The sequence below is a fragment of the Hydra vulgaris genome, chromosome 13 (assembly GCF_038396675.1).
Source record: "Hydra vulgaris chromosome 13, alternate assembly HydraT2T_AEP".
Taxonomy (NCBI): Eukaryota; Metazoa; Cnidaria; class Hydrozoa; order Anthoathecata; family Hydridae; genus Hydra; species Hydra vulgaris.
Window position 1 is genome coordinate 61068421 of NC_088932.1, and position 19653 is coordinate 61088073.

Sequence of the window (19653 nt, forward strand, 5' to 3'; positions counted from 1 at the left end):
TCTTTAAGATTTTCTTTCTTCCATTAAAGTTCAAGAGAGTTATATACTTTGTTATGACTGAAAATTATGCTACTTGTTTGTGTCTGTTTCTTATTAATTATTATCTTTGAAAGGTTTCCAGTCTAATACATTTTATAGAAAAAAAAAATTGCTATAATGCCTCGTAGAAACTTTTGCAAGCTGAATGCTAATGTATTGATTTTTTTTGATATTTTTAAAAACATTTTCTTTGAAGTAATGTTTAGTATACTATCCTCAATAGGAGGTGGTGCACTTTTTATAAAATCTTGACTTGCTTCAGGTAAATTTTTGCTTTTTAATAAATTAGCTATATTATCGTGAGATGAAATAGTAAAATTTTTCTTTGCTTTAGAAAATAAGCAAAAAATAACATGTGTAGGTATAATATTTTGCAAACTTTTTGCTAAAGCATTTTTAGTGCTTAAAATACTGACATCTTCACCATGTCAATAATAAGATGTTTTAATATCAAAGAGTATCTTTCTTATTTTAAGGATTATTTCATACACTTAAGAAAAAACAATATTTTACAGAGACGATATTTATTTTTTAAATCTCTGTAATAAAATTTATTTACTGGTAATAAAAAAGATCCATATTACAAGAATCTTGCATTGGCATGTCAAGCGATTTTATATATTGTACCGGGATCGTTAAATCATAATAAGTTACTTAGTCTATAAAAATTAGGGCTGGATTACTCATACCTACTATTTTTAATATAAATAATATAATAACGGGTATTGCTAAGTTGTTGATGGTGCTATTAAGTTATGCTATTTTGTATATTTAAGACACGATATTAAATAAACTAACAGTAGTCCACATTGTAAAAGCAGCTTTTATTATTTATTTTCTTTCTTTCACTTTTAACTTGTATAAACCAACTTTAAAATAAACATTAATTACGCCAAATGTCGATAAAATTCGCTGTGCTTGAGGTGGTGATTTAAATCTCCGCATTAGCTTCTTATTTTATCTGGTGGGTTGATGAGCTACTTTAATGCAATTATTTAGCCTTTTGTGATAACTATGCCCAACTTTCTTTAGTATTTTCTTCTTTGCTGAGCTTTAGCTCCTTAGTTTATCAGTTACGATTACCCTTGGTACATGTTGTAGTCCTTTTTGCATTTTTTTAAAATATCGCATAGCTGCCTTAGTATTTCTCCTGGGTTGCACCAATAAATCAAGTTCGTAGCCATCTTGGTCAATTGCCCTCCATAACTAATATCGTTTACCATTTACATCTAAGCATTGTTCATCAAGGTGCCACCTTAACCTTTTTTTAGCTTGCCTCTTATATAATTGATGGGCATATAATGTCCTAAATTCTTTATCCAACTACAACCTGTCTCATGGCTCACTCCTATACCACGCTGCATCTTAATATTTCTAAATCCTGAAAACTAGCCGTTAATCGGTAATTTCACCATATTGCACAAATTATTATATCAAAATCTATAACCCTTATGTTTTAATTTTCCTCAAGATGTTTTTCTTTTGATACCATTCTATTAAATCTTTCTCCTTGTTTCAACAACTCAACAATACCTGCAAGATTATTGACCCAAAATCTTACTCGGTCAGTACAAAGTTCGCTGAACACGTAAGGAAAATTAGGAGTGATTAATTTGTTTGCTGCTATCTATGTTTAAATTTAGTTCAAAACTAATTAAAATCATTTTTTTATTAGGAAAGAGTTGTTCAACTACAATTTAACACAAAAAAAAAGATAAACAAATGAAATAGTTAAATCATTGAGTTGCTGTAGAACTTAAATTTACTAGATAAAAATCAACTAAATATATATACTACAATATATTTTTTGTTATGATGTTTACATCACTTATGATTATATACAATTAAATTAAATGTTCAATGAATTGAATCAATTTGTATCACCAATTACTATATGATCTAATACCTCTTTCTCTTCATTATAACAATAACATTTAGTTATTGAATACTGCAAATACTTCCAACAACAATAACATTTAGTTTTTCTAGGTGAATACTCCCAAATAATATTCACGGAAAAAACATTTAGTTGTTCTAGGTGAGGGCGGACTAGTGCCAAAAATAGTTTTTTGAAGGATAACATCTCTCGATATAATTTAAATGTTCTTTTTATTATTCCTATTATTTGTGTTGCTTTGTTGACTTGAATAGTTGTGTGTTTCGAAAATAATTAGTTTGAATGTATCTGAACACCTAAATCACGTTCGCAATTTGTGCGTTTAATATTTACTCCTATATTTTGTTCTGGATCATGCATATTATAAATATGGAATTTGTTGTTGTGTCCCAAGTCCATTACAGATAATATATATTATTGTTGACTTTCATTTCCCATTTTTGTGATCATGTAAGAAGAGCGTCGATATTATTTTGTAATTCTTGTGCAGATTAAATATTTTCAATAGTACGGCAGATTTTGTTATCGTTAGCGAAAAGAGCAGCTTTTGATTTGATTACTTCAGGATAACGTTGACATATATAATAAAAAAAAATTTTATTATATATGTCAACGATATCAACCCATTTTGAGTAATTACCATTAACAATAACTCTTTGTTTACAGTTTTTGAAAAAGTTTTTAATCCAATATAGTATTAATGCATTCATATAATAACACATCGCTCAATAAGTCCGTAGGATAGCTAATAAAACAACAACATTTTGACATAATTTGATTTTATTCATCAACATAGTCTCCTTTTAAGGCGATACAGTCATTCCAGCGCTTCTCTAACTTTTCGATACCATGTTTGTCGAACGATTTATCTTTTCCTTGAGCGATGTGTTAAGCTATAAGTTATAATTAAGGTTAGTAAGTAAAAAATAAGAAAGTTATGTAGAAACAAGTTCTAAATAAATTCCTTATTTCTAAACTTATAGCTCATGGTATAAATGGATCAATAGGATGCATCAAATGGATCAGGCCTGGTCGGGAAGAGGGATCGCTCTTAAATACTGACCACGGAAAAGATATTTAGTTGCGACAAAACTGGCCAGTTTTTTTAACCCCTGACGTAAAACAAAAAAAATTTTTTGCGAAGATATCGGGTTAGTAAGTAAGATATAAGAAATTTATGTAGCCCTATGTTATGTAACCCTAACCCTAACCCTGAACTTAGTTCTACATAAATTTCTAATTTCTTACTAACTTATTCAGTAAGAAATAAAAAATTTATGTAGATCTTAGTTCTACATAAAGTTTTTTATTTCTTACTTAGGAACCCTAACCCTAACTTATTTACTGATATATACACAAATATATGTATATATATATATATATATATATATATATATATATATATATATATATATATATATATATATATATATACATATATATATATATATATATATATATATATATATATACTTATATATATATATATATATATATATATATATATATATATATATATATATATATATATATATATATATATATATATATATATATATATATATATATATATATATATATATATTAGATATATATAATATAATAATATAATTGCTCTGTTCTTTTAAGAACATTGAGCACTCTATTGTGTAGAATACTTTTTAAAGTTGTTTAAATATATATATATATATATATATATATATATATATATATATATATATATATATATATATATATATATATATATATATATATATATGTATATATATAATATACTCTCGAGTACTTAATGGAAGTGGTTGGGGCGGATGTTTATTAATTATTTTTTAGAAAATTTTTTTATTTACCATTAGCTCATGAACCCACAACACCCTCCCCGTGTCCCGTTTATCAATTTTTACTTGTAATTAATAAAAAAATTATTTCTTAAATCTTAAAAAAAAAATTTAGTGATAATCGGGCTTAAGAACCAAGAAGCATACTAGTAAATGATAAATACTGAAACTTTTAGTGTAAATTCAGATCCCCATTTAAACTCCCCCATTCTTGCAATCTCGTTATATTTAACCTTAAAGTTACTTTTTTCTGTTTTAAATACTAATTAAAAATAAAAAGCCTACTCACTTAACATCATCAGCGGTATTGTGAAACAGTTCCGCTACCTCTTCAAAAAGTATTTTTATACCTTTTAGTTGATTTTTATCTAGTAAATTTAAGTTCTACAGCAACTCAATGATTTAACTATTTCATTTGTTTATCTTTTTAAAAAGAATTGTTTCAAATTTGTTAAACTTTTTAAGCTACGCAAAGCATAAAATAGTTAATAAAAAAATTAATGTTTTTATTTATAAAATAGTTTAGCTTCAATAAATTTAAAACAAGCGTTAGTTTTATTAGAATCATGTTAAACTTTTTTGGGCAAGGGCTATTTTTGTGTTAAAGGCTTTTTTTAATTTGCCACAGCGTAAAAATGACATTAAATAATGTATTTTTGACTATTGGAGCCCCTAACATTGCACGGTTCATGGCTATAGCCCCCTTTAACCCCAACACTCCTTAATCCAGCACTTGAAATAAGACACGAGTATATAAATAAAAATTATACTCTTTGATAAATAAAAGAACATTTGTTTCCTTTTTAAGCACTTTATATGAAAAATGTCGCTTAATTTTATAAAAAAGTAATAAAATAGTGATGTTTCGAAAATATTTGTTCTAAACGTTATTTATTTTACTTTAAGTGTTTTTGCGTAAAAAGTTATTTTCTTTTCCTAGTTTATATTTTTGTAATTGTCTCTCATCGGTTCAATTGATGTTTTTTGTTTTTTGAAAAGTGCTTATTTTGTTTTTTGAAATGTTCTTAAAGCGACTAAAAAATCTGTCCAGACTAAAAAAATCTGGCCAGTTCACAACTAAATATTATTTTCGAGGTCATTAATCAAGAGCGATCGTCCCTTTGACAATGACTTTTTCAATATCGAGATAAGAGTTGTCGATGGGAATGTTATTATCAGGAGAATTGTGTATATGTATATATCAGGTGATGATGTCCAATAGTTGTGTATATGTATATATGAGGATGTATATATGAGTTGTTTTTTTCACCTAATATTTTTTCAGAAAAAATATTTTATTGTCAATTTACTAAAGTCATGTTGGCTTTTAATGTTATTGTAAATTATGTTGAATTTTTTTTCTTCACAAAGTATTTTTCAGAAAGAATATGTTATTGTAAATTTACTAAAGCCGTGTGGGCTTTAAATGTTAATGTAAAGGATCTATAAAAAGATTGTGGTGACACCAGTCATCCGTATCTTCTTTAAGCCCCTGTCGGTTTTATAAATATTCTTTGTGTAACGTAAAAGTTTCATTTTAATTTTATTATTTTATTTTGATATAAACAGCGAAGAAAACGAAAAAAAGGAAAAAAAAAAAAAGATTAATTACAGTTAAAAGGTTAGATAAGCAGGAATGATGTGGACAAAATCCATATTGGTGTGGACTTAATGAGTTATTGTTAATGAGGTGTGTCATAATATGATTTTTCATAATTTTTTCGAAGATATTTATTGAGGTACAAGTTATACTGATAGGTCTATAATAAAGTGCTTTTGATTTGTCTTCTTTTTTGAATGACGTTGTTGTTTTTTAATATATTTGGGGTATTGATCTACCCTCGCGGACTTAAAGTTTTCATAAATATTATCAGGTGTATTTTGTCAGAGTCAGGTGATTTGGATGAGTTTAGACTTTTGAGATATGTTTTGATAATCTCTGGACTTAAATCAATTATATTTAAAAGTGGATTTACATTTTATATGTAAGGTCAAATGGTGTTATTGCTGTTTTCTTGTTTAAAAAAGTATTAGCAATATAACTGTTGATTAAATGAGCTTTACCTAGATCAGAAGTTACAACAATATCATTGTATTGGATGTCAGGGAATGTTTTTTTTTGTTTTATCTTTTTGATTTGACATACAAATGCTTTTGGATGTTGGTCTATGTCTCTGGCAAATTTTTTCAAATTCAATAATTGCTTTTTTGCATGCTGCTTTTGTTTTGTTTCGTGAAATGCAGTACTCATTATATGTTTCTTCATTTATGTTCAATCATTTTAATTCTACATATGGGTTTTCGCTTGTTCCTCCTTGTTAGTTGCTATGTAATTCTTTTTGTTAATTCCTAATGAGTTTACAGCTCTAAATTTCAATTTAATGTGTTTGATACAGACTGGTAATAAGCTTTTCTAAAACTCTGTGGTAGCTTCAAAACTATACAACAGCTCTCAGATTTTTATGTGCTTTTGTTTAGCGCCTCCTCCCTCAATCAACCTTCTCTTTGTTCTTTATCATTCACTTGACTGCGCACTTTTCAATTATACTTCTGATCAAATTGACCATGTCCTTTCTCTTTATTCATTATTTGACTATTGTTGTTTTTGGTGACTTTAACGCAAATCACAATTTTTGCTTGGCTGACCCTGCTTTAAGCTTTTCTTCTGAAAGCTGAACTTAATTATTTCATTTCGTTAAAGTTGTAATTTTAAATGTTTTTGTTTCTTTTTGGTCAAATGAATGGTGAATCAACTGTGATTTCAAAAGGAAAGGTTATTAGTGAATCAAGATGTTTAATAAACAGAATTTAATAAACTGTGTTTTTTTTAATTACTTGTTTATTTACATACTTTTTCTCACCAACTGAGGAGCAAAAACAAATAAAAATAATTTTTTATATATTTAATTAAAGCTCCTAATTCGCTACTAAAAATATTTCAAAAATCTTTTTTGATTGTAAAATAACTTAACTATTTTTTTAATCCCATTTTTCTTTATCAATTTTACAATGGTTTGTATTATTTTTTTACATACAAAATTTATCTGATTTTATTATATTTTTCCTTACCTGTTATTTAGTTTTATCTTATTTCATTGCCAAGTGGTAAGGTTATCATTTATATTTTAATTGAAAAGATAGTAAAAATATAATTTTTTTCATTTCTAAATATGTTTTTTTTCTATTAGTTTGTCAGCTATTCCTCGCGGTCTTTCATGCATGGTATGCATAACCCTAGGTATGCCTAACCAATGGTAACCCTAACCCTGAGCAGATTAGAGCGTATAAATTTTTTGTTTCAAGAAATATAGATGTTGCTCATTGATTAGTTTTACTATAAAAATTTTTGCTATTGTTTGTTTGTTGTTGGTTGTTTGTATTTTTCTGATTTTTGTAGCCTGTTTCTATTTCTTTAAATAAAATAAGTCTGTTATTTGTGTAAGTGTATTTACATATGTTTGCGTATATATCAGAATATTTTATATTTCTCTGTATTTATATGTATATTTTCTTTAAGATAAAAAAATTAGGGTATAGAAAATAGTAAACGTTAACTAAAATCAATGCATTTTATATGATGGCGAAAAAACAGATTTGATGACAATTAACTGCGGAGTCCTCCAACGATCAATTCTAGGACCGCGTTTGTTTCTCATTTACATAAATGACTTAAGTAAGTTTTCCAATATCTTAAATTCAATTTTATTTGCCGACAATACTAATGTATCTTATTATAATAAAGATATTATTATTTTATTTGCAACAATGAATAAAGTGCTTGAGAAACTAAGCGAATGGTTTTTATCGAATAAATTGTCCATAAATAATAAGAAAACAAAATATGCTTTTTTATAACATCTTCATGATAGAGACAACATTCCTTTAAAACTTCCTGAGCTTTTTATTATAACTCTTATGTCAAAAGAGAGGGTTCTTTGTTAATTCTAGGTGTAGTTTTACATGAAAATGTAACGTGTACAGAGCACATACGTATAATCCATAATAAAATCTCAAAAAATATAGGTCTCTTACATAAAGCAAAACGGTTGTTAAACCAAACTTGTTTGAAATTTATTTTTTTTTTTTTATTCATTGCTATCTAAATTACGCTAACTTTGCTTGGTGCAGCACTAATGTATCTAAAAACAAAAGCTTTTATTTAAACAAAAACACTCTGTAAAAATTATTGGAAATGTGGATCGCTTTACGCACACTAAATTTCTTTTTAATAAATTCAAAATACTCAACGCAATTTAAATTAATTTATATCATATTCTTATATTTATGTTCAAAGTATATAGTAAAAAGGAATCCATTTTATTTAACTCATTTTTTGAAAAAACTAATTATTTATACCCAACAAAATTTTCAAATAACAATTATATTCAACCAAAAGCATATTATTCTGCTTATAAGTTTAACACACTATTGGATAATGAGTTGAACAAAATTTCTTCCATTGATCAATTTAAATATAAAATTAAAAATAAACTTTTAATAATTGACAAAGAACAAGAAATCTTTTGAAACTTTTAAATAGGAGTAATCACACGTTTTATTTGCATGTTATTGACTTTATTTTTGGTCATATTTATTTTTGATTTTAATGTGAATCTTTATATTTCCTTGCATTTGATGTTCATGTTTTATCTCGTTTTTATTTATTTTTAAATTCAAAATCTTAACAAATAAAAGTTTGAGAAGAAATAAAATTATGTGTGTAAAAGGTATTATATATATATACATTTATATATGCATTTCATGCATATATTACATTGTGATAACTGTAATATTTTTTTGTTATTTATATTTTTGTTTTGATAGGGCCTGGCAATAAGACTGAGTTTGCCTTCTTCTTGCCCCAGCAGTGTTTATACATTTTTTAAAAGTCTAATTTTGTAAAATAACTTTTTATGGCAAAATGCTGGTTGACTACTGGTTTAAAAGCGGTGGAAAAATTAGATTTAGTAATAAAATTGTTTAAAGTAATCAAATCAATTTATTAGGTCCTACTCAGAAGCAACATGATTTATTTACAAAGCCTGAATTCAGCATATCTTTTGTATAATAAGTATTGAAAAATGAAAATCTAAATGCATATCGCAAGAAAAAAACAACCAAATAGTAACAACTGATAAATTAAAGAGTATTAACGAACTAAACTACTATATACACTAGCAGTTAGCAACCCTTAAAACGGATTATTAGTAAATAAATAGTTAATTATAATTTAAGTAAAATTTCCTAATATTTATAATATTTTAACTTGATATAATATTAGCTAGATACCTAAAATATCATAAATTATGGCTTATTTGTTTCGCACCTAATGAAACTTTATGTTTAAGTTTCATAATCATTGTGTTATTTTCTCAGAATATAGTTATTAATTCCTTTTTTTATTTGAAGTTAAAACTTAACTTAAAATAAAAAAAAGGATTTTAATCCTCTTTAAAACAATTTTTAGTTGCAAATACAAAATATCTATAAAATCTGCATTATAAATATGAAGTTAAGGTTATAAAACAATATGATAGTTCATATCTTATATTCTTTGGATAAGAAGTTTTTTTTTTTTTTTTTTTAATAATTCAACTCTCCAAAGTTGAGAAGGCCAATGAAGTTTCTAGGTGTTCTTCTTGACGAAAATATCACCTGGACAAACCACTTAAAACTAATCGAAAATAAAATTTCTAAAAATATTGGCATACTTTATAAGGTAAAACCTTATCTAAATCAAACTTGCTTAAAATATATCTACTTTTCTTTTATTCATTGTTATCTCAATTATGCTAACATTGCTTGGTGCAGCACCAATAAAAAAAAACTAAACAAACTATTTAACAAACAAAAACATGCCATAAGAATAATATCCAACGCAGACCGTCTCTCTCATTCACAACCACTATTTATTAATCTAAAAATCTTAAATGTTTACCAAATAAATATATATCATCATTTAATTTTTATGCATAAAATCAATAACGATACGATGCCAAATATTTTTAAAACGCTATTTAAAAAAATACAGCACAAATACCTTACTAGACATGCAAAAAATAATTATGTTCAAGCTAAAAATCACTTTGAAGCCACTAAGTTTTCCATCACAACTAGAGGCCCACAACTATGGAGTAAAGTAATTAAAATGACATCAAAACGCTTGCAAACATAAATATTTTTAAATCAAAACTAAAAGAAATAATTTTAATTAATCAAAACATGAAGGACTTCTTCTAGAGCTATATTTATTTGTTGGCCTTTAAAATATTGTATAGTATATTTTCATTTTATTTGCAAAGGTTAGTTCACTAAAAAACTTATTTTTTATTTTTTATTTTCTTTTTATGAAAAACTAAAGGTCTTGCTATAGAAGTTTAAATTCTTTTCATTATATTTCCTAATTAAGAATTCTTAATCGCAATAATTAAAAACATTTATATATAGGTTCAAATATCATTTTTGTCTGTTTGTTTCTTTTTCATTTTTGCTTTGTGTTCAATTATATTTGAAAATAAGTTTTATAATTTATTATCTCTATTTTTTTTGTCTTTTTTTGTTTGTTTGTTTGTTTGATTGTTTTTTGTTTTTGTCTTTGTTTGCTTTTTTTTTCTTTTTTTTTTAAAAAAAAATAATATGAAAAAAATAATAAAAAAAAAAATAAAAAAAAAATTTTTCTTTTTTTTTTTTCTTTCTTTTCTTTCTTTTTATATTTGATAACTTTTTTAATGTCAAGATTTGATAGCTATATTATTTACGGATTATTGGGAGCTTGGCGATAAGACTATTTTGTCTTCTTCTTGCCCCCGCCATGTGTATATTTTACCAATACGAGAGTTGTAATTATTTTTAACGGCAAACTTATAACTTTAAAAAAAAAAAAGGTGAGGAGGCTACTTTTGGTTATCACCCTCTCTCAACTCTATAACTCCGAAACACGAACCTTGACGAACAAGGCCGCTGCGCGGAGAAATAAGTTAATTCTAACCTTAACTTTAATAAATTCAAATACTTTTTAAATTTACTGTTGGCTAATGATTAATATTAGCAGAAATAAGTTAATGGCTTATGGCTAATAGCAGATATAAGTTAATAGCTAATGATTAATATTAGCAGAAATAAGTTAGAATAACTTTAATAAATTCAAAAACTTTTTAAAATTACTGTTGGCTAATGAATAATATTAGCAGTAGGCAATCCGTAGTAAGGATTATTAGTAAATAAATTATTATAAGAAATTTAATTTTTTCTTTATTTTCACTAATGAAGTATAAATTTATTAATAAATTTTTTTCCGAACATTTAATATGCAAAACAAAAAAAAATCTTTATTTTAAAAAATAACTTAACTTATATGCACAGATCATTCGAGTCTTATTTTAAAATTGTGGAAAGTTGTTGAGGTAAAATATACGGAATATACTTTTTCTTTTCTTCCTTTTAATTTTGATTTTAGCTAAGTAGTTTCTAATTTTTTTTTTAAACTTTTCTTTATTTCTCTCAGAGTGATAAGTGAGGCTTAAAAAATAAATATTCACAAAAGTTTTACCTAAACTTGAATATATACAAATTGTTTTGAATATACGGAAAAACTATAAATTTAAAAATATATCCACAATTCCCGAAAAAACTTATCCCTGTATACGGCTCCTATAATATTAAGAAATATTACTTAAGCTTTAATATTATATATACAACATCTTTTTTTCCAATAATCCAGCATAAATTAAAATAATTAAGGTTAACGAATATGTCGTTTTACTTTATAGTTAACGTACATCAAAATATATTTATTTCAGCATTCACCTAATCCAAATTTATGCTAAAGTAGAAAATATTTAGTGAAAAATGTCCGGATTATATTTTGCCTGGCGTTTGTCTTAACAATGCGCTAAAATTACTATTTTTATTTGAAACTTTTTATTAATTTTTGTATAAGTTAAGTTAATAAAAAAAGCAATTGCCTTAACTCAATATTTTTGAAGTAATTGTTACGCTTAACGTGAATTCAAATTTGAGCAAAATTGATAAATGCATTCACATAGAGGTGAGCAGTTTTTATTTATTTTTTTTTTTTATTTTTTTTTATTTTAGGTGCCCCAAGAAGTCCTTACGGTCTTGTCACAGAGCACCGCGGAAGTGCATTTAACCAGGAAGTTCACGCCTCCTTACTTACCGTGACGCAAAAATATGCCCAAAGCTCGTTTCGAACCTGGATCTCCTGCATATAAAGCAAGCGTTCTAACCACTGCGCCACGGCCGCACATTTAGTCTAAAAGTGTTAAATAAAAGCAATTGTTTTTTTTTATTAACTCAGCCTAAGGGGTCGTCCATAAAGGACGTCATTCAGAATTTAAATGCTAACCAACAGTAAAAGTTTATTAGCTCCTTTCCGCGGAGATTTTCATTGAACATAAAGCGCTATATTACTCTAAAAGTCTCTGAGTACGAGAGCCAACATTCTCCTACTATTTGACATTAGTTAAACTTAGCGTGACCTCCTTTATGGATGACTCCTAATGAAAAAAAAAAAGGGTAAAAAAAAGGGTAAAAAAAATATATTTAAACCATATAAAATAATTGTAAAAATTGTATATTTAAAATTGTGTTTTTTTAACTTAAACATTATTTTAAAGCAAATTTATTTCCATGATAAATAGTTAAATATGTAACAAAAATGTTTAAAAAAAATCTAAATAAAACATATTTTTCTTAAGAAACAATTAACGTTGAAAAAACTTTTTCCAATCAGTTATAATAGCCGTTTTCTATACGACCGAGGAATCAAGCACAGCTTATTGTAAAGAAAGCCATATTAAAATAATAAAAAATAATTATAACCGATAGGGACACATGGTTTTTTTATAGATATATTGAAAAAACTATGTGATTTCATATTTGTAAGAAGTTATAGAAAAATAAGTAAAAAGTAAAAAAAAAGAATAAAATAGGAAGACTTTTAAAAAGAACTTAATTTTGTGAGCACATTAATTAACTTTGGCTATGGTATTCATTTTTAAAACTAATAATTTTATCTTTAATGAAAAGCCAACTCGTTTAATTAATCTCATTCAAAGAGCAAAATTATTGTCAGCATTAAGGATTAAAAAAAACGAAAGAGATATAAACAATTGCACTATAGTAATATCAAATGCTATATTGACTTTTAGTGAATGATTAAAAGCATTTAGAGAAACTACCTGTAGTCATTTTTAACGATAGACACCACAGAAAGGTAAGCCAAGCTGTCTATCAACACATTAATTTCGAAATTTCATCCCGCCTTCCTATATTTCTCTCATTTTAAAGACAATTATTTTCATCTCGTCAAGCTCTATTTCTCATCTTTTTCATGACGATTAATTTTATCTCATCTAGCTTTATTTTTATCAATTTGATGACAATTAATTTCATCTCGTCTGGTTCTATTTCTCTCCATTTGACGACGATTAATTTCATCTAGCGTCATTTCTCTCATTTTGACGATAATTTATTTCATCTCTCCTAGCTCTCTTTCTTTCATTTCGATGACGATTACTTTCAAGTTGCTCAGTAGCATATGCACTAATAACTTTTTCTTCATCTATTTTAGTTTCACTATTATTATCAAGTCGCCTATTAGCATTTACACTAATGACTTCTTCAAGCCCAACATCATCCATTTCAGTTTCATTATTATGAAACATAATACCAGCAGTATTACTACTGCAGTCACAAATGAATGTAAAACAAACTAAGGAATTCAGGGTTTCAGGGTCAACAGGGTTAACAATCTTTTAAATTAAGTTACTTTTTATTAATGTAAAGTGAACGAATGGAAAAAATAAATTAACTTTTATAAATTATCGTTATTTTAAAAAAGTTTAAAAAGAAAAATAAGTCAAATAATTATTGACAATTTTGAACTATATAAAAATATACACTATTTTAAACTTAATAATAAAAATAAACAAAAGCTAACAGCATTATAACTAAGAGAAGTATTTATAATTTTTATAAATAAATATATGCTCTTTTAAATAAAATCAAATTTTAGTTTATTGATTATCAACCCGTATTACAAGTCGATTATTGCTAATAAAAAAGAAAAACAAAAATTTAAATTTTATTTTGTTTCTTATCTTTAAAACAATTTAATGAAACCATTTAAAAGAGTTCAATGCAAATGTACAGCTAAAAATATAAATCCAATTACTTTAGAAGTGATATATATACCTTTAAAATGTGTTTTTAAAGGTTTATATATATATATATATCACATCTAAAGTAATTGCATCTAATTGCCGGCATATATATTATATATATATATATACATATATATATATATATATATATATATATAATATATACATATATATATATATATATATATATATATATATATATATATATATATATATATATATATATATATATATAATATATACATATATATATATATATATATATATATATATATATATATATATAATATATACATATATATATATATATATATATATATATATATATATATATATATATATATATATATATATTTATATATATATATATATATATATATATATATATGTAAATACTGTTAAAGAATTTACAAAATAAATAAATATATATATATATACATATATATATATATATATATATATATATATATATATATATATATATATATATATATATATACATATATATATATATATATATATATATATATATATATATATATATATATATATATATATATATATATATATATATATATATATTATAGATGTTCAAACACATTTAGATAATTACTTTCTGTTAATTGTATACACAAAAGTTTTTTATTATCCCACCGGTACTTCGACCACTGTATGGGGGGTATTGACCACACCATCTAAATGATGAGTTGTCTGACTCCCCATACTTCACCCATCTTTGAAAAGATCTTTGGGTCAAAGGACCAAGCTATGAAGACTATTTTTCAGAATTACATATGAAGACTACAAACGCTATCGCGTTTGTAGTCTTCATAATTAATTTATTAGTCTTCATAATTAATTTATTAGTTTTGGGCGCAAATAGATACGGAAATGCTGAGCCGTTACGAAAATAAATAAGTGTTCTAAATATATAAACTAAATAAATACCATAACTTGTTATATATGTTTAAACTTAAAAATGAAATGATTACAAAGTATTTTTTTTAAAGTTTCACTTGATTTAATCATAAATTAAAACAACACACTCAATGAGTAATTAATAGATCCCCTTAAAATCACTCAAAAAATCTGACTTCTCGACTATATGCAGGGAACCACGCTTGTGGAATTTGGTTCTTGACAAAAATATGAAAAAAATAAAATCTATTTCTACATTTAAAAGATCTATAAAAAAAACACTTACTAAATTTAAACATTACCTATATTCTAACATTTTTTTAACAAAATTGAAATAATTTTGTACTTTTTACGTATTTTATTTAATCTTAATAATGTATTGAATATGTATATGCATATGTACCAAATTATTTTTTTTTTTTTATTGTATTGAATATTTATACGAATATGTACTGATTTTTAATTTTTTTGTTTGTCATTTTTTATTTTAACTTTATCTTAAATTTCTTTTTTTAACTTTAAGTTCTTTTTTTAACCTTAAAAGTTTTTTTTTTATTATACTTATTAATTTCACTCTTTTAAATAGTATTGGAAAATGTAAAACTTTATTGTATTTTGATGTATTTCATGAAGGGGCTTAAAGATAAGTCATTTTGACATTTACTTGCCCCAGTCAGCTTGTATTTATACATATTTCTTTAAGTTTTCTAGATAACATTGCAAAATGTGTAAAATGACGAAATAAACTAATGTTATGTTAAAAAAAAATTGATGTTGGAATTATGATATAACTTCCTGTAAACTAAAGAGAAATAGTGAAAATAGAAGGAAAACTATCTTTCTATCATGGCAACATAATAAATGTGTTTCATCAAGAAATTATTAGGCAGAGCAATGCTGACAGATCTGGCTTATTTCTCCTAAATAATTATATTCTAGAGTAATATCACTTTTTGCTATACAGTATATTCTGATTGTCAAGCAGCATTTCGCACATTTTGAGAATGATCAATCTCATCTCTTTCATTTATGTGATAATTACTTTTAATTTATCTGAACATCATGTACTAATATAGATATAAATTATTTTTTTCTTATCAAGCAGCATTTCTTATATTTTGATGACAATTATTTTCAGCTTGCCTAATTCTAATCATTTTAATAAATTATCAATTATTTTTGGATAGATTGAAATTGTTTTCATATCTATAAAATTTAAAATAATTTATTGCAATAATTATTCAAAATAAAAACCTCTATCCGTTTGATTTAGGATTTATTAATATACTTATTTTTTGTCAGGTAGGGTATTTTTATCTAAAGTAATAAAAAAGATGAAACCATTTAAGAACAAATTTTAAAATCTAATTACATATATTCAGATAGCTTTAAAGGAAACATAACACAACATTTTTTTTTTCTTTCTACTACTTTTTTCTATTTACTAATGTAATGTTTGTATGCATTTCGCCATAAAGAATTACCTAACAAAATTTAACTTTTACAAAATGTATAATCACAGCTGGGGCAAGAAAAAGACTTAAAAAATTCAGTCTTATCGCCAAGCCCCTTCAAAACAAAAATATATATAACAAAAAAAGTATTACCGTTATCACAATGTAATATATGCAAAAAATACATATATAAATACAAATATATAAAATACCTTTTACACACATAACTTTATTTCTTTTCAAACTTTTACTTTTGGTTGAATTGAATTGTTATTTGAAAATATTGTTGGGTATAAATGATTTACTTTTTCAAAAATTGAGCTATATAAAATGGAAGCCATTTTATTATCTACTTTGTACATAAATATAAGAATATGATATAAATTAAGTTGAAATACGTTGAGTATTTTGAATTTATTAAAAAGAAATTTAGTGTACGAGAAGCAATCCACATATTCAATATGTTTTACAGCGTGTTTTTGTTTAATTAAAAGCTTTTTATTTTTGGATACATTAGTGCTGCACCAAGCAACGTTAGCGTACTTTAGATAGCAATCAATAAAAGAAAAATAAATATATTTCAAACAAGTTTGGTTTAACAACTGTTTTGCTTTTTATTAGAGGCCTATATTTTTTGAGATTGTAATATGTATTATACGTATGTGCTCTTTTCACGTTACATTTTCATGTAAAACTACACCTAGAAACAATAAAGAACGCTCTCTTTTGACATAAGAGTTATTAATAAAAAGCTCAGAAATTTTCAAAGGAACGTTGTTTCTATCATGAAGACGATGGCACATCTTGTTTTTTGAAAATATATGGACACTTTATTCCATATAAACCATGCGCTTATTTTCTCAAGCTTTTTTTTCATTTTTGCAAACAAAATATCAATATCTTTATTAGAATAAAATACATTAGTATCGTCGGCAAATAAAATTGAATTTAAGATATTGGAAAATTTATTCAAGTCCTTTATATAAATGAGAAACAAAAGTGGTCCTAGAATTGATCCTTGGGAAACTCCGCAATTAGTTGCCATTAAATCTGTTTTTTCGCCATTATATAAAATGCATTGATTTTTATTCTTCAAATAACTCCTAAACCAATCTAAATAAGAATTTTTGCTACCATAATTTTAAGTTATATAGGAGAGTATTATGATCTACGGTATCAAACGCATTGCTTAGATCAATAAAGACACCTAAAGTAAACTTTTGTTTATCAAAAGCGTTAAATATTTCTTGTACAAGATTAATTATTGCATGATCGGTCGAATGACGGGATTTAAAACCAAATTATTTATTGTAAAGAATATTTTTTACATTTAAGAAAGGAATAAAGTCTATTGTACATTACACGCTCCAAATTCATGGAAAAACAATTAAGAACTGAGATCTGTCTGTAGTAAGAAACATCAGTAGGATCTCCTGTTTTAAAAATTGGTGTAACCTTTGCACTTTTTAGTTTTTCAGGAAAAACTCCATGTTTTAAAGATAAATTAAAAATATGTAAAAGTGTTATTGTTTTATATTTTAGTGAATTAATAACGACATTACTGCTGACATCATCTAAACCTGATTTTTTGTTAGATTTAAACATGTATACTGAATTCATTAATTCTTTCTTCGTAAATTCATGATTAGGCATAATAGTATTATTTGATGTCAAGCATGATTTAAAGCTTATTCTAGATGGTTTAATTTTAGAGGCTAAACTTTTACTAACATTAACAAAAAAGTTGTTAAGCGTTTTTGCTACCATAGATTTATCAACAACTAATTTATTATTGAATTTCAAAAATTTTCGCAGAGCATTTCTGTCTCAATTTTTCTTTCCAATTACTTTCTTAATAATGCGCCATGTGTTTTGTGAACCATTACTTTTTATAATTTGATCTGAATAATAATTAGTTTTTGAACGTCTCAAATTTAACTCAAATAAACGTTTATAATTTTTATAGTTATTTTCCTTTTTTAGTGTTCTTTTTTTAAGATATTTTTTTTAAGATATTTTTTTAAGATATTTTATCTTATCTGTCTAGTTTTTATCCTTATAACACTAAATGGTTCAGAGGTTGATATGACAGAGGAACTTCACATACCTTTTGAAAATTATTAAATATGGGCATTTTCATTTTTCAATATCAATATTTCAAAAGCTAATCAGATGCAAACCAATATAGGCTTACAAACCAAAAACTAATTATAGATTTATGTTATTAGTTTATGAGAAAAATCAATAAATTTTTTTTTATACCGGATAAATATGTTTTTTCCGGTAAGACAAAATTAAAAATAGATTTATTCCAAATTTCCTACATCCATTTGCAACTATATTATTTGAGCTAAACAAGAAATACATGTATTATTTAACATACTAACAAAATATTCAGTAAGCAATTACTTTAAATGTTAAACGATAAACTTTATAACTATACATACAATAAAGATTGTAAAGTATTCAATATTAGGAACTATTTAAAATTAATACCAAATATTAAAGGTTGTTGCCCGAGAAACAACATTTTTTTTGGTCCATACATTTTGATCTATATGCATGGCCTAGACTGAAAATTCATTTAAAAAAAAAATAACTCTAATTTGTCGTTAAAGTAAAAGAAAAATATGCAAAATTTTAGAACATGATATCAACAGTAGTAACAGAGTAACAACATCAAGTTTTCAACATAGTTTCAAGGTAATAGTAAAATCCATTTATCATACCAATTTTTTGATTGACTCAATAAAGTATCCTTCTGTTAGTAAAAAGTGTGTTTAAGACATACCACTACTGTATAAATGTTAATAAATAAAAAGTTATATAACTCAAATAATTAAAAGCCTATGATGTATAGATTATATAAAAGAAATGAGTTATTTCTAATAATTTCAACTTATTTCATTTATTCAATCTTGAGTTATCGTGTTTAAAACCATAAATATCAGTTAAAATCATAAACACGAGAAAATCAAGTTTTCAACTAAAATATTATTAAAAACTTTTTTAAATTATGTTGAAAATAACAAGATCATAAGATTCAAATTTATCATTTTCATTCTTTTTAGAATAAAGCATAATTTGATTGCGCATAATTTTTTTTCATGTTTTTAAATGATTGCACTGAATCGCTTTTCCATTATTACACCACGTTGACGATCTAGTGCAATAGATTATTATATTTATGTAAAAGATTTTATATACCACTATATAAAAAATGAAAAACAGAAGGTTTTATATAAATTTAATATGTATATTTCATATACTAAAAGCCAATACTTGAAACACTTCACACTAAAAGCCAATACTTGAAACACTTCAAG

The 19653-nt window shown here is 24.9% G+C and overlaps 1 protein-coding gene across 1 annotated transcript in view; it reads right to left on the bottom strand.

The window, feature by feature from the left end:
* The window catches only part of LOC136089301 (uncharacterized), a 54851-nt gene that overhangs the window by 13296 nt on the left and 21902 nt on the right, over window positions 1-19653 (bottom strand). The window lies entirely within an intron of this gene.